The 14,519-nt window shown below is 43.5% G+C and overlaps 1 protein-coding gene across 3 annotated transcripts in view; it reads right to left on the bottom strand.

Moving 5' to 3' along the window:
• The window catches only part of GGACT (gamma-glutamylamine cyclotransferase), a 48,148-nt gene extending 37,201 nt beyond the window's left edge, over nt 1-10,947 (bottom strand). Inside the window, exons 1-2 of one of the 3 annotated variants that reach the window (XM_043478372.1) lie at nt 10,862-10,947; nt 6,279-6,441 (exon numbers count right to left, since the gene is read on the bottom strand). The gene's annotated coding sequence lies outside the window, so the exon portion shown is untranslated. Of the gene's footprint in view, nt 1-6,278; nt 6,442-9,790; nt 10,825-10,861 lie in introns of those variants that run through there. The other 2 variants (XM_043478376.1, XM_043478371.1) reach the window with 2 other exon arrangements.
• Nucleotides 10,948-14,519: the final 3,572 nt, after the last annotated feature.

The raw sequence follows: 14,519 nt of genomic DNA, 5'->3' as shown, positions 1-14,519 counted from the left end.
TGGAATTAACTATTCACCAATCAATCTAATCTAGCATGAAACTGATGGCAAGAGAAATCACAGTGCTAATGGTAAAACAGGAGCGAGACAGGCACCAGACACATATAATGAATGATCACTGCAAAATGCATCAGGGTCCAGACACTACTCTGTAAACCTCGGCCAAATACAATGTGTCAGTGGGTGAGATTCAGGGAAGGCTCGTATCTGTAAAATAATCTGGTTTTAATCTAGTTATTTTCCAATATAGAATATTTAACATATTAGAATGTAGAATATCACCAGAATACCAGAGATATTTATAATGGGTATATAAAATAAATATAGTTCAGTAATTTATTCAAGAATTATTTAAAATATTTCTATGATACTACTCAAAAAACTGAAATCAGATCATTAAAAGAAAAAAAGAACACATCTATTAAGGTGGCTCAAATTTTAAAAGCCTGACAACATCAAGTGCTGGCAAGGACACAGAACAACTGGAACTCTCATACATTCCTGATAGAGATGCAAAATGGTGGGGTTTCCCTGGTGACTCAGCAGTAAATCTGTCTGCCAAAGCAGGAAATGAGAGTTCGATCCCTGGGAAGGGAAGATCCCCTGGAGAAGGAAACAGCAACCTACTCCAGTATTCTTGCCTGAGAAAACCTCTGGACAGAGGAGCCTGGTGGGCTACAGTCCACGGGTTGCAAAGAGTCACACACGACTTAGCGACTGAACAACAACAGCCACTTTGGGAGACAACTTGGCAGCTTCTTACGAAGTTCAACATACACCCACCCCCTGACCCAGCCATCTAGTCCGAGGGATCCACCGTAGAAAGATAAAAACTTCTGATCACATAAAATCCCATAAACAAATGTTTGCACAGCTCTATTCATAATCACCAAAAACTATGAAGAATCCAAATGTTCAACAGTGAATGGATAAAGTTGTGCTATGTCCATAAGATGGAATACTGCTCAGCAGAAAGAAGGATCCACATGTGGGTGGATCTCAAAGATGTCCTCTGAATGTAAGAAGGCAGTCTCAAAGGTTACTTACTGTTTAACTTCACTTATGTGACGTTCTGGGAAAGGCAGAAGTATAAAGATGGAGACCCCATCAAGGGTGCTCAGAAATTAGGGGTAGGGTGAGGGTTTGACTTCAAGGGGGCAGAATGAGGGAGGGTTTCTTTGGTTTTCTGGGTATTTCTGGTGATGGAAGTGCTCTATAAGGTTACAGGAATCAATTTTAAAACTCAAAGTATTATGCAACAAAAAAGGTCAATTTTGCTTTATATAAATTCAAATAATAATGACTGAAAACATGAGAGCATGCAATTGATGTAAAACAATGAGATAAAAGCAACAGGTAGATGTAAGAATAAGAGCATTCTGAATTAAGCTAAGATGGCACACATTCATAGTTATAATTAAAACAGACTAAGAGATATATTAACATAAACCAAATACAATGAAAGAGTCTGCTTTGATCTTGCTTTGAATAAAACAGCTGAACAGACTATTTTAGATGACTGGAGATATTTGAATACAGCATTACATAATATTAAAGATTAAAGGTAGGATTGTAGTTATTTAAAAAGTAAATATTTAGGGGTGAGGGATACTTCCGGTTCAAGATGGCCGAGTAGAAGGACATGAGCTTATTTCCTCCTGTGAAAGCAACAAAACTGCACCTACCTGTTGAACAATCATTGACAGGAGGACGCTGGAACCCACCAAAAAAAGATACCCGTGTCCAAAGACAAAGCAGAAGTCACACCGAGATGGTAGGAAGGGCACAATCATGATAAAATTAAATCCATAGCCCACAGGCCCCAGGGCTGGGTTGTCTCAGGCTACCACAGAGGGAGGGCAACCCCACCCATCAGTAGATAATTGGATTAAAGTTTTACTGAGCAAGGCCCTGCCCACCAGAGCAAGACTCAGTTTTTCCCACCACCAGTCCCTCCCATCAGGAAGCTTACACAAGCCTCCTAGCCTGCTCCATCAGATGGCAGACAGAAGAACCACAATCCCACAGTGGCTAAAACAAAAACTACATTTCGGGAAAACAATGGGGAAGATGCAAGAAAGACAAACAAACAAAGATGAATAATACACTAGAAGGAATCAATTGCAGAATAACTGAGGCAGAAGAATGGATAAATGACCTGGAGGACAGAATGCTGGAAATCACTTGCTGCAAAATAGAATATAGATAAAAGAATGAAAAAAAAAAAAAATGAAGACAGCCTAAAAGACCTCTAGGACAACGTTAAACGCAACAACATTCGCATTACAGGGGTCCCAGAAGGAGAAGACAGAGAGGGAAAGGACCTGAGAAAATATTTGAAGAGAGAATAGCTGAAAACTTCCCTAACATGGGAAAGGAAATAGACAACCAAGTCCAGGAAGCAGAGAGAATCCCAGGCAGGATAAACCCAAGAAGGAACATCATGAGACACATAGTAATCAAACTGACAAAAATCAAAGACAAAGACAAATATTAAAAACAACAGGGGAAAAAAAAAAAACAACAGGGAAAAACTACAAATAATATACAAGGGAACTCCCTTCAGGTTATCAGCTGGTTTCTCAACAGAAACTCTACAAGTCAGAAGAGAATGGCATGATATATTAAAGTGATGAAAGGGAAGAACCTACAACCAAGAAAACTCTACCCAGCAAGCCTCTCATTCAGATTTGATGGAGAAATCAAAAGCTTTCCAAACAAGCAAAAGTTTAGAGAATTCAGCACCACCAAACCAGCTTTACAACAAATCCTAAGGGAATTTCTCCAGGCTGGAAACATAAGAGAAGACCACAGAACATAAAGCCCAAACAATTAAGAAAATGGTAAACAGGATCATAGATATCAATAATTACCTTAAATGTAAATGGATTAAATGCACCAACCAAAAGACATAGACTGTCTGGGTGGACGAAAACATGTACATATATACACTTCCACTTATCACATCACTCTGCGTGACCCCCCAAATTGTATGTAATTATTTTATATTGTTAGGTTAATCATGTACCCATTATGACCTGCAACTGTAATTTTCTTTTATTTTTTTGTTTGGCTATTGTGAAAACTGATAAGCATCTTATACTATTGCGATTATGTAACTATTACTCATTGAATACCACTGTATCAGGATTGGTCAACAGAAAAATAATAGAATTCTATATCACGAAAACTACTATGTAATAGGAAAACCTGTAATCACTTCTTAAAATCTAGATGCATATCAATTATCTTGGAATTCTTTGAAAAATACAAATGCCCAGGTATTGCTTTTTTCCCTCCCAAATTCCAGATATATTTCTAATGAGAAGCCATGTTTAAGAACACCAGAAGTATATGATGATCTTTTATTCCTATCCAGTTTGTTTCATTTATTTCTATTTCATATTCAGTGCTCCCATTTCATTTAGTGTATGCTTTCCAATTTCTCCATCTCTTTTTTCTGATGTTCCTTCTCAAGCCTTTATCAAGCATAGTATAAAAGCTTTGTATACATATATAAATATGTATTATATATATTTTAGAAAACTTATGAATTTTTGCCTAACTAAAAAAATGTATGACATTTTGATTCCACTTGTTTGACTTAGTATGAATAGAATACTAGATTTCTAATTTAAAAAGTTGGCATGCAACAAGCAACAAAAGTTTACTGTACAGCACAGGGAGCTATAATCACTATCTCATAATAACCTATAATGGAAAATAATTCCAAAAATAATCTACATGTATACATACAACTGAATCACCCTGCTGTGCACCTGAGACACTGTTAAGTCAACTACACTTCAATAAAATATATAAATTAAGAAAAAAACATCTGGGGTGAAATGACATAGGTTCTGATATTTGCTTCAAAATTCTCCAGAAGCAAGCCAAAGGTTTTTAACAAAAACTCAAAAAGCAAAGAAAGGAGGGCAACTGAAGCAGGTATGGGAAAGCTAGGACGGTGTGTGGGTTCTGCCACCGTGGGTTCACGAGGGTTTGCTGCTGCTGCTAAGTCGCTTCAGTCATGTCCGAGGGTTTACTATGCTCTTATTTGAGGAGGGCTGGAGATGTTTTTACCCTGCTGTTGGGAAAGACTGAAGGCAGGAGGAGAAAGGGGTGACAGAGAATGAGATGGTTGGATGGCATCACCGACTCAATAGACATGAGTTTGAGCAAACTCCGGGAGTTGGTGATGGACAGGGAGGCCTGGTGTGCTGCAGTGCATGGGTTGCAAAGAGTCGGACACGACTGAACTGAACTGGAGATGTTTATTTAAAAAATGACGAGAGGAAAAAAAACAGGGACCTATTTTTCATAACTACTCCCAAGAATGCCATCTAGCTGTTCTTTATTCATTTAGAAGATAGACTAATTTCCCCTCACAGCTTTTTAGGCTTTTATAACCTGCATCTAACTTTACAGAAAACCAAGTCAAGAAAAAAGAGTAATTCAAAGCAGCTGTGATTCGTCTCAAAAATAATGGCTTAAAGAATGCTTTTAAATCTCATTTAATGCTCATAAATTACTAAGACTATCATGAGCTGTAGAAATATTAATAGTTTTCATTAATTTATCTGCTGTATCTACCTAAGTGCAGATGACAATGGCAGGAAGGGGTAATTAATGCTCAAAAAGTTTAACGGCAGATGTAGGAATGGACAGAGACAAGAACACAGCATACCAGGAGTTCTCTCTAATTTACTTTCTCTCTCTGCTTTACTCTGGTGTAACTCCAGGGTCAGAGGTCTATAAAAGCACTCCCAACCAACCAACAGACTCCTCACTGGGGGTCTGTTAGGAGAGAGACCCAGCTCTCAGTCAGTATTAACAGAGGAGAAAATAGTACTGGGTTGGCCAAAAAGCTCCTCTGGGTTTTTCCATGAGATGGGACTGGAAAACCTGAATAAGCTTTTTGGCCAACCCAACATTATAATATGAATTTTATTTATCATCCGGCAGTATTTAAGGCTAGTGAGCAAAAAGAATTACACAGGCAAAAGCAACAGAAAAACCAGAAGGTAAAATAGCTGCAGCTGCAAAACCCCCGTCAGGGTGCAGAACAGGAGTGACCTGGAGGGGATGGGGGCATGGGGCACAGGAGTCGGTCAAAGAAGATCCTGACCCGGCGCTCCGCGGAGACACAAACGGGAGGTTTTGCAGAAGCCCCACCCCCACGCGCCCCACGACACACCACCACCGTCGGAGAGGCCCCAGGAGCCTAGGGAAGGCGAGCAACCAGGATGGCTGTCAGCACCGGGCCGGAGCGCATCCGACCGCCCCAAACGTCTGGGGAGCCACCGCCAACCCAGCGAGGTGATGGCAGAAAGGCCCCCAAAGAGCCCCGTCCTCAGCCCGAGCCTGGTACAAGGGGCTCTATGGATTGCGTGCAGTTCAAGTTAAGGGCCTGAAGACGCGGAATTACCCTGGATGCTCCAAGCGGACCCAATCGGACCACGAAGCTTCCAAGTGGAGCCGTTCTCCTGGCTGGGGGGCCCCCAGGGACACAGAGGGGCTCCCTTGCAAGTGGAGGCTGCAAGGTCAAGAAAACACATTCGCCTCCAGAGCTTCCCGGGGGGGAGGGGGGGACACGCCCCCACCCACCCGAGACCCGGATTTCAGCCCAGTGACGCCCAGCTGGATTACTGCCCTGGGGAACAGGACAATCCATCTGGGTGGTTTCGAACTCTGGCAGGACCAGGAAACTTAAGACAAAGTCAGACCCGCTTCCTCAGTCACCGGGCCTCCGCCTGAGCCCTCCCCTGCAGCCACTTTGCCTCCTCACTTCCCCGAGAAGCCCCAGTCAGTCTTCTTTTTCGGAATCACACGTACCTAGTTTTCATCATATGCTCATTAATCTGTTAACAGGTTTTTTTTTTTTTTTTTTAAAGAGCTTAAATTGGCAGGTATTTATTCAGGAGACACAAAACAGGGATACTATAAAGGGGAGATTGACATTTTTTCCCCTATGTAAAGTCAAATTTTTCCTCAGAGCATAAATACTGTAAACAAAGTTTAAAAATGGGGAAACAGTTGTAACATATTTGACAAAAGATTAGCATCCTCAATGTATACAGAGTTCTTACAAATCAGTAAGAAAAAGACCAATGGCACATTATCTAGGAAAAAAAATGGTTTCAACAGACAGATTCACCACTATTCCTAAAAGACAGACAAACAGGACTTCCAACTGACGCCCTCTGTCAACATACTTTCTCTGGTGCTCCACAGTTTAGACCAGCAAACACTCCAGAAAAGAGGAAAACAATTCTCACCTGTAAGCTTCTTTCTTCAAACCCGCGGAGCCTTGGAATGCTGCATCAGAGTGAGTCTGAAGAGTGTCTGACCTCAGAATCCTTCCAAACAGGATGCCAGGACAAGTAGTCCCACCTCACAGTGGGGCCAGAAGTCCATGGACCAAGTGTCCGGTTCTCAGTCCTGCCGGGGGTGAGATGAAGAGGAAGGTGAGTGAAGAAAGCTGAGTGTTTAAGAGATGAAGGCTTAAAGGCTAAAGCACCCAGCCCCTTGGACGGCATCTCAGACCTTGGGTGTGCGGCTCAGAAGGAAGGGACCGCCATTCAGTGGAAAGACATGACCCAAGGGGCCGAAGGATGCCTAGAACAGCGGCAAGCCCGCACTGGTGTAGCAGAGGGGCCCAAAGTTCTCGACTTTGGGAAACAGCAGTTATAGCCTCTCCTTCAAATAAGGAAAATAAGAATGGAGTGTATCTTCAGCCATCAGGGTAAGATTATTTTAGGAATACTGAGTTTCCCGGACGTGGGTTTGAGTCTTTTTTTAGAAAAAAAAAAAATATTTTTTTAACGTGGACCATTTCGAAAGCCTTTATTGAATCTGTATAACGTTACTTCTGTTTTACGTCTTGGTTTTTCGGCCGTAAGGCATGAGGGGTCTCATCTCCCTGGCCGGGAAGCAAACCCTCATCCCTCCACACTGAGCAAAGTCTTAACCTCTGAACTGCCAGGGAAATCCCCTTGAATCTTTTGAAAGTAAAAGCGAAGTCGCTCAGTCGTGTCCAGCTCTTTGGGATCCCATGAACTATACAGTCCATGGAATTCTCCAGGCCAGAATACTGGAGTGGGTAGGGTAGCCTGTCCCTTCTCCAGCGGATCTTTCCAACCCAGGGATCAAACCGCATCAAACCCAGGGCCTCCCGCATTGCAGGCAAATTCTTTATCAGCTGAGCCACAAGGGAAGCCCGAGAATACTGGAGTGGGTAGCCTTTCCCTTCTCCAGGGGATCTTCCCAACCCAGGAATTGAACCGGGGTCTCCTGCATTGCAGCTGGATGCTTTACCAACTGAGCTATGAGGGAAGCTCAAATCTTTTAAAGTCTAAATTAAGGAGGGGAAAAAAAAAAAAATTCAAGGACTTCCCTGGCAGTCCAAGGAGGACACCACACTTCCAATGCAGGGGGCGCAGTTTCGATCCCTGGTCAGGGAACTAAGATTTCATATACTGCGTGGTACGGCCAACAAATAAAATAAAGTGACTCGTTCAACAGTTAGAAAAAACATTGAAACCAGATCTGAGGCATACTTGCCATCAGTGGTGATGCTTACTCTAATTAAGCCTTTAGATCTACCTTGCAGTTTATGCAGACACAGTAGATAGAGGAAGAAGCTAAACCACACTCTATACAAAGCTGAATAAACTCAGAATGAGAGCCGTCCAGAGCCAACCAGGCGATACCAGCAAACCATGGCATTAAAGAAACCCACAGGACTGCTTCAGACCAGAGTCAGCAAACTACGGCCCTCAGATAACTCCCGCCTGCAGGCGGAGTTTAATACAAAAAACTTCGGAAACAGTTTTCCTAGAACACAGCCATGCTCATTCACATTATCATCCAGGGTTGAGTCTTTACAACAACACAGCTGAGTAGCTGCAAGGGAGACCATGTGGCCTGAGAAGCCTTAAAGAGTTAGTAACTAGCCCTTTTCTTTAAGTCTGTCAACGCCCTGTCCGGGACTAAGAGACAACAGACACCCAACAAAATACCTTGTGTGGCCCGTTTTGATTCACACAAGCCAAGAGTAAAAGTGCATTTCTGAGGCAATCAAGGAAATCTGTGGACTGAGTTCTAGAAAACAATAAGGAATTATTCTCAATTTGATAAAGAGATAACAATGGTATTATGGTTATACAAGAAAATGCCTTTTTGGAGGTGCATACCACACGAATTGGGCTTCCCAGGTGGCTCAGTGGTTAAGAATCTGCCTGCCAATGCAGGAAACCTGGGTTCGATCCCTCGGCTGGGAAGATCCCCTGGAGAAAGGAACAGCAATCCATGTCCGCATTAATGCCTGGGAAATTCCACGGACAGAGGAGCCTGGCAGGCCATATCCATGGGGTCGCAAAAGAGTCAGGCACGACTTAGCAATAACTAAACAAAAGCAACTCCCCTAGACAGGGGTGAAATATGTTGTCTGCAATTTAAACTGCTTCAACAAAAAGATAAGCAGATACAGCCAAAAAAAAAAAAATCGTTTTAATCAACCGTTAAATCTAGTTGATGGATATATGGAAGTTCATTATACCATTCCCTTCCCTTTTAAATTTGCTTTAATAAAAAGGAAATTAAAAATCAGAGCTCTGATCAAAAACTAGAGCTTATCTCCAGAGGGCCTTTCTCTTTAGGCAGGCCTCCGGTCCCACCGTCCTTACAGAGTTTCATCCCTATTTCTCCAACATGGTTACAAGATCCCCAGGAGCAGGAAATGGCAACCCACTCCAGTATTCTTGCCTGGAGCATCCCATGGACCAAGGAGCCTGGCGGACTACAGTCCACGGAATCACAGAGAGTGGGACACGACTGAGTCTGCACGCACGCGGGCACAGTCTGCCACCATGAATGCTGGTTCCCATTCCACTCCTCTGCCTGTAAAAATTCTACCCAAGATGAATCCTACCCAAGATGAATTCTACCCAAGATGAATCCTCACTATCCTCACTATGACCTCCCCCAGTCCTCTGGCAGGAATTCACTTCCCAGTGCTCTAAGTGCCCTTGGGCACTTACTTCATCCTCCAGAAATGTTAGCTATTTACCATGTCTATTACCTTGTGATGTCATACAAACCCGAGACTTCTACTAACTGGGAACCAGTTTCAGGGGGTATAATATGGGGGCATAATAACACCTTCCACATTGTCATCTCTGCCTATTCTCTGCCTAGCTCTCAGATCCAATCTAGGCAAGGTTGTCTTGCCCTGAGCAGTTTTACTGACCAGAGAGAGCTTCAATTATAGAACAAATTCCTGTTACGCAAGATGCCGGCCCTGTTTAACCAACAGTCTCTTCATAAAATCTCTAATCTGAGTGTTACCTCTTGGATGAAGAAGGTCCTAGAAAAGAGTAAGATTGCTTGAATTTTGTCCTCCTATCGTCACCTTCCTTGGGACCTTCCATCTGCAAACACTGCTGCATTAATCTCCATGACCCCCGGTGCCCCAGCCCCTTGGAAAGGCCCGGCAGACTTGAGTCCAAAGCCCGCAAGTGGAGCCTTGACTCCACCTGCAAGAGCTGACCCAGACTGGAACTTGCAAGATCTTACTACATAAAATAAGAGGGCAATGAACAGATAATTTTAAAAACATAATACCACGCTCTATCTTTGCTCCATTCTTCTTCCCACAATTGGCTACCTAAGGTCAGCGTGAATAACCACCTTCTCTAGGTCTAGTGCTAATAGTCAGGACCCTGGTTTGCAAGGTCAGCCAGTCCAAAACACTTCTGTACAAAGGTCCACCAATTAGAAATTAATTTACCTTTGCAAACTCAGCTTTTGAAACACAAATGCTCTCTACCCAGGCAGTCTGCTTATTCAGGAACTTCTGGTTTCTCCAGGGAGTCGTTTTAGGAAAAACAAGGCATTTGGGGGAAATGTGGGCAACCTGCAGGGGTCTCTTATTAGCATTTCAATAAATTGAGTGAGACCAGGGAGACGAGCTTCAGTTACGGGAAAAAGTACATAAAAAGTGTGTGTGAGACCTACACGTTATATTGGTCAAATCCAACTGATTTAAGAGAGACCTTTTAGTTTTTAATCCAGGATTTCTCCCTGGGACATTAAGTAAAATTAATATCCTGCTTTAAGAAGACGTGGCTCCAAGTCTCATTTGCTTATCAGTTCAATATTAACAGTCAGCCTGGAGTTAGGTGTGTTAAAAAAAAAAAAAAATCGTGCACCAATAAATTTAATCATTTAAAAAAATCGTGCACCAATAAATTTAATTATTAAAAAAAAAATCGTGCACCTCCTTAGCGTTACCAGTGCGACTGCAGTGTTATCTTTGGCCAACAGAGTGAAAGCTCAATAAGCATATTTCCTCATCAAGGCAGTAAAAGAGTTCTTCAAAAACTCAGCTGTGTCACTAACAGCTCCAAAGAAGCCTGGACTCAGAAAGTGACAAGTGCCAGATGTTCCCGGTTTTCTTTTGCAGCTTTCTGGTCTCCTCGCAAACAGGGATCGCTAAAGTTAAAAACAAGCAGCAGACCGGGAGATCCTTTTCAAGAGGACCCTTCTGAAGGGTCATCACGTCTTCCTTGGGCAGAGGCAGCGTCTACACCTGGGTAACTGGCAGAGGCGTCCGCGTCGCGCTGCGCCGGGCACTGTGTGGACGCGCTAACGGCCCGGGGTCCCCGCCCTTCCAGCCGCTCTCGCAGGCGCCGCGTCCCGCCACGGCCGCGGCTCTGTCCCCGTCCTCCGTCCCCGGCTCCCGCGGGCCCCGGATACGCGCCGGCGTGCGACGCCTCCAGGCCCCGGGGCCCCTAGGCCCCCTCGCGGCGGGGGCGGGGACGGACAGGGGCCCCGGCTCGGCCCGCGCCCGGCGCCTCACCTGCCTCGGAGCGCGGCGCCCTTCGGGGAGAGCCGACCCGAGCGACCGAGCGGAAATCCTGGCCGGCCGCGGCTGGGGCGGCCGCCCCCGGGAGGCCGCCCCCGAGGGCGCCCCCTGGAGGCGGGACGCGGTACCCCGCCCGCCTGCGAGGGCCGCGCGCACACCTGACCACGCGCCGGAGCCCCGAGGGCGCACACCTGGGGCTTCTCTGCTGATGCGTGCGCTCTAGGGAGGCCCCCCTGGGCGTCCAGGGTCAGCCTCGAGTCCATGTTGGACCCAGACGTGCCTGGAGACACACACGCACACACACACACACGAGTCCACGTTGGACCCAGACCCACTTGAGGACACACACACACAGCCTTGAGTCCATGTTGGACCCAGATCCATCTGGACACACACACACACACACACTCACACACACACAGAAATGAGCCCATGCATCCTGTAGGACAGACGGGCAAGGCCTCACTCCAGCAGCCATACTTCACTCGGCACTGATACCTTACTGGATACAGAGAATCATGTAACCTTGATACTGCCACTGTTTACCAGTTCTCCATTTTCACTTAAAACTGTGGTTGGAGAAGTGCGTGCTTAGCCGCTTCAGTCATGCCTGACTCTCTGCGACCCTATGTTCCGCAGCCCACCAGGCTCCTCTGTCCATGGGATTCTCCAGGCAAGGAGACTGGAGTGGGTTGCCATGCCCTCCTCCAGGGGATCATGACTTACCCTCTCTTCCCTGGACCCCAGGACTAAATTTGAGCCCCAGAAATGAGAAAAGTGAAGACTAGAAGCTGCAGGAGAAGTTTATTTTTTTCCTAGACTTTGTTCATTCTGGGTTTAAGCAATGCTTCTTTGGGGACCTGGGTGAAACGAATGGCACAGAGATAGAGGGGGCCACTTCTGCCCCCATCCCAAAGACAAACGCATAAGTACTAGGTGTTGGACTAGAAATAATCCGCCTTACTTATTTTCTGTCTTTCCACTCTCATGTATGGGGTTGGACTCATGTGGTTTTTACAATCTGGTTTCTACCCAAACATTTCCAATAACGCTGATGTGGTTGTGTTTTGAACAGATGTGCAATTCGTAAAGAAATCTAAACGATCAGATTCATAAGTCTTACCTTTCACAGAGTTCTTTCTTGTGTGGGGAAGTTCATAATTAAATTTAAATTTATATTAATATAAAAAAGCCTCATCTAATGTATATTTTAACATACCATTTTTGAAGAGTAGCTATAATCTTCTTAATTTTTTTTTCCCAAAAGGAAGAGTGGTTCCATTTTTATTTATTTATTTTTTGAAGGAGGAAGGTCATGTCAGCAAAAGAATGTGTGAGGGAAATAAATGAATAAATAATTCCCCTGATAAAGGAAGATTAAAGATGGTAAGGAGTTGAGTGTTAAATTGCATTTATTGCCAGATAAGCCTGGGAGAGTCTGATCCAATATGGATTAGGCTCTGTGGGATGAGATATTCAGTTTAACTGTCAAAAAATAACCCACAGAAAAATAATTTATAATAGTAATTTTCAAAACGTGGTCCCAGATGGGCACCATGAGCAGCACCTGGAAATTTAGAAATATAAACTCAAAGCCCACACCCCAAGCCTTCTGAATAACCAACTCTGGGGATGATACCCAGTGAAATGAAATGCACTTAAACAAGTGACTTTTTTTTCTTCATAATGATCATTTATTTTTTCCCTAGTTTTATTAAGATATAATTGTCTCACAGCATTATAAAAGTTTAAGGTAACTTGCATAATGATTAAATCCGCATAATGTTTTGACTTATAGACATCATGAAATGATTATCACAAGTTTAGTGAACATCCATCATCTTCAGTTCAGTTCAGTTGCTCAGTCGTGTCTGACTCTTTGCAACCCCATGGACTGCAGCATGCCAGGCCTTCCTGTCCATCACCAACTTCCGGAGCCCACTCAAACTCATGTCCATCAAGTCAGTGATGCCATCCAATCATCTTATCCTCTGTCATCCCCTTCTACTCCTGCCTTCAATCTTTCCCAGCATCAGGGTCTTTTCCAATGAGTCAGTTCTTCGCATCATGTGGACAAAGTATTGGAGTTTCAGCTTCAGCATCAGTCCTTCCAATGAACACCCAGGACTGATCTCCTTTAGGATGGTCTGGTTGGATCTCCTTGCAGTCCAAGGGACTCTCAAGAGTCTTCTCCAACACCACAGTTCAAAAGCATCAATTCTTCAGCACTCAGCTTTTTTATAGTCCAACTCTCACATCCATACATGACAACTGGAAAAGCATACCTTTGACTAGATGGACCTTTGCTGGCAAAGTAATGTCTCTGCTTTTTAACATGCTGTCTAGGTTGGTCATAACTTTTCTTCCAAGGAGTTTAAGCGTCTTTTAATTTCATGGCTGCAGTCACCATCTGCAGTGATTTTGGAGCCCAAAAAAATAAAGTCTGTCACTATTTCCACTATTTCCCCAACTATTTGCCATGAAGTGATAGGACCAGATGCAATGATCTTAGTTTTCTGAATGTTGAATTTTAAGCCAGCTTTTTCACTCTCCTCTTTCACTTTCATCATCTTTCACTTTCCATCATCTTATATAAATATAAAATAAAAAATTTAAAGAAATAGAAATAGAAAAAAATTTTGGTGTGATGAGAACTCTTAGGATATACTTGTCTTAGTAACTTTCCTACAGGAGTATTAATTATATTTATTATCTTGTACGTCACACCCCAGTACTTGTTCATCTTACAACTTGAAGTTTGCAGTACCTTCATCTAATTCCCCCACCTGTCCTGCCGTAACCACAAATTTGATCCATTTTTTTGTTGAGTTTTTATGTTTCTTTGTTTTTGAAGTGTAACTGACCTACAGTACTACGTTAGAAAAACTACAACATTATGTTAGAAAAATCAGTTTCTCAAGGAAACTCAGACAAGTCTTGGCTTCAGTTTTGGGTTGGTGGGTTACACCAGAGCCCTTAGCAAGCCAACTGCTCTAGTGGGTTTAATAACTGGAGTGGACTCACGGAGGCTGTCAGTTGCCTGCAAATGGTATAGCTGAGTCCTTCGCTGGAAATGATTCAGCCCACTGTCAGCTGTTTTTCTGTTCATTCTGATCTGACGCTCTGCCGTCCACAATCTCCCATACCCTCCACGCTCAGGGTCAAGAAGCTGGCCAACTGTTACGCCCCAGGTTCAAAGCTCAACAAACGCTTTATCAACTCAAAGGATTTAAACTGTCAAATTGTTTCTTACGGGAATTATCCAGTTTGGTAATTTTGTTTTCTAAATACCAGCAGGTAATTGCCAAACTCTGTTGTCTAGACTTTGGTGTTAGAGGCTAATATATATTTGACTTAATGCACAGACACTTTGTATTATGCAAAAGGGGCCCATATAATTTCCTTCTGACTCCTCCCACACATCTCCAGCATTGCAAGTACATGTGTACAAGCACACAGTAGATGGGAAAATATATTCTTCATCTCTTGAAAAAATAATTATAATGTGAAATAAGCAACAGAACCTGGGTGCTATATACAGAGCTTGAAGTCTAACAATAACACTATAAAATCAACTGAAATGCTATCAAATCATTCTAGTAGATTATTACAAATAATCGTCCTTGACCCTCAATATCCTGCAACCTAAATC

This window comes from Cervus canadensis, chromosome 9 (genome assembly GCF_019320065.1).
Source record: "Cervus canadensis isolate Bull #8, Minnesota chromosome 9, ASM1932006v1, whole genome shotgun sequence".
Classification (NCBI taxonomy): domain Eukaryota; kingdom Metazoa; phylum Chordata; class Mammalia; order Artiodactyla; family Cervidae; genus Cervus; species Cervus canadensis.
This window is presented reverse-complemented; position numbering and strand designations above follow the sequence as displayed.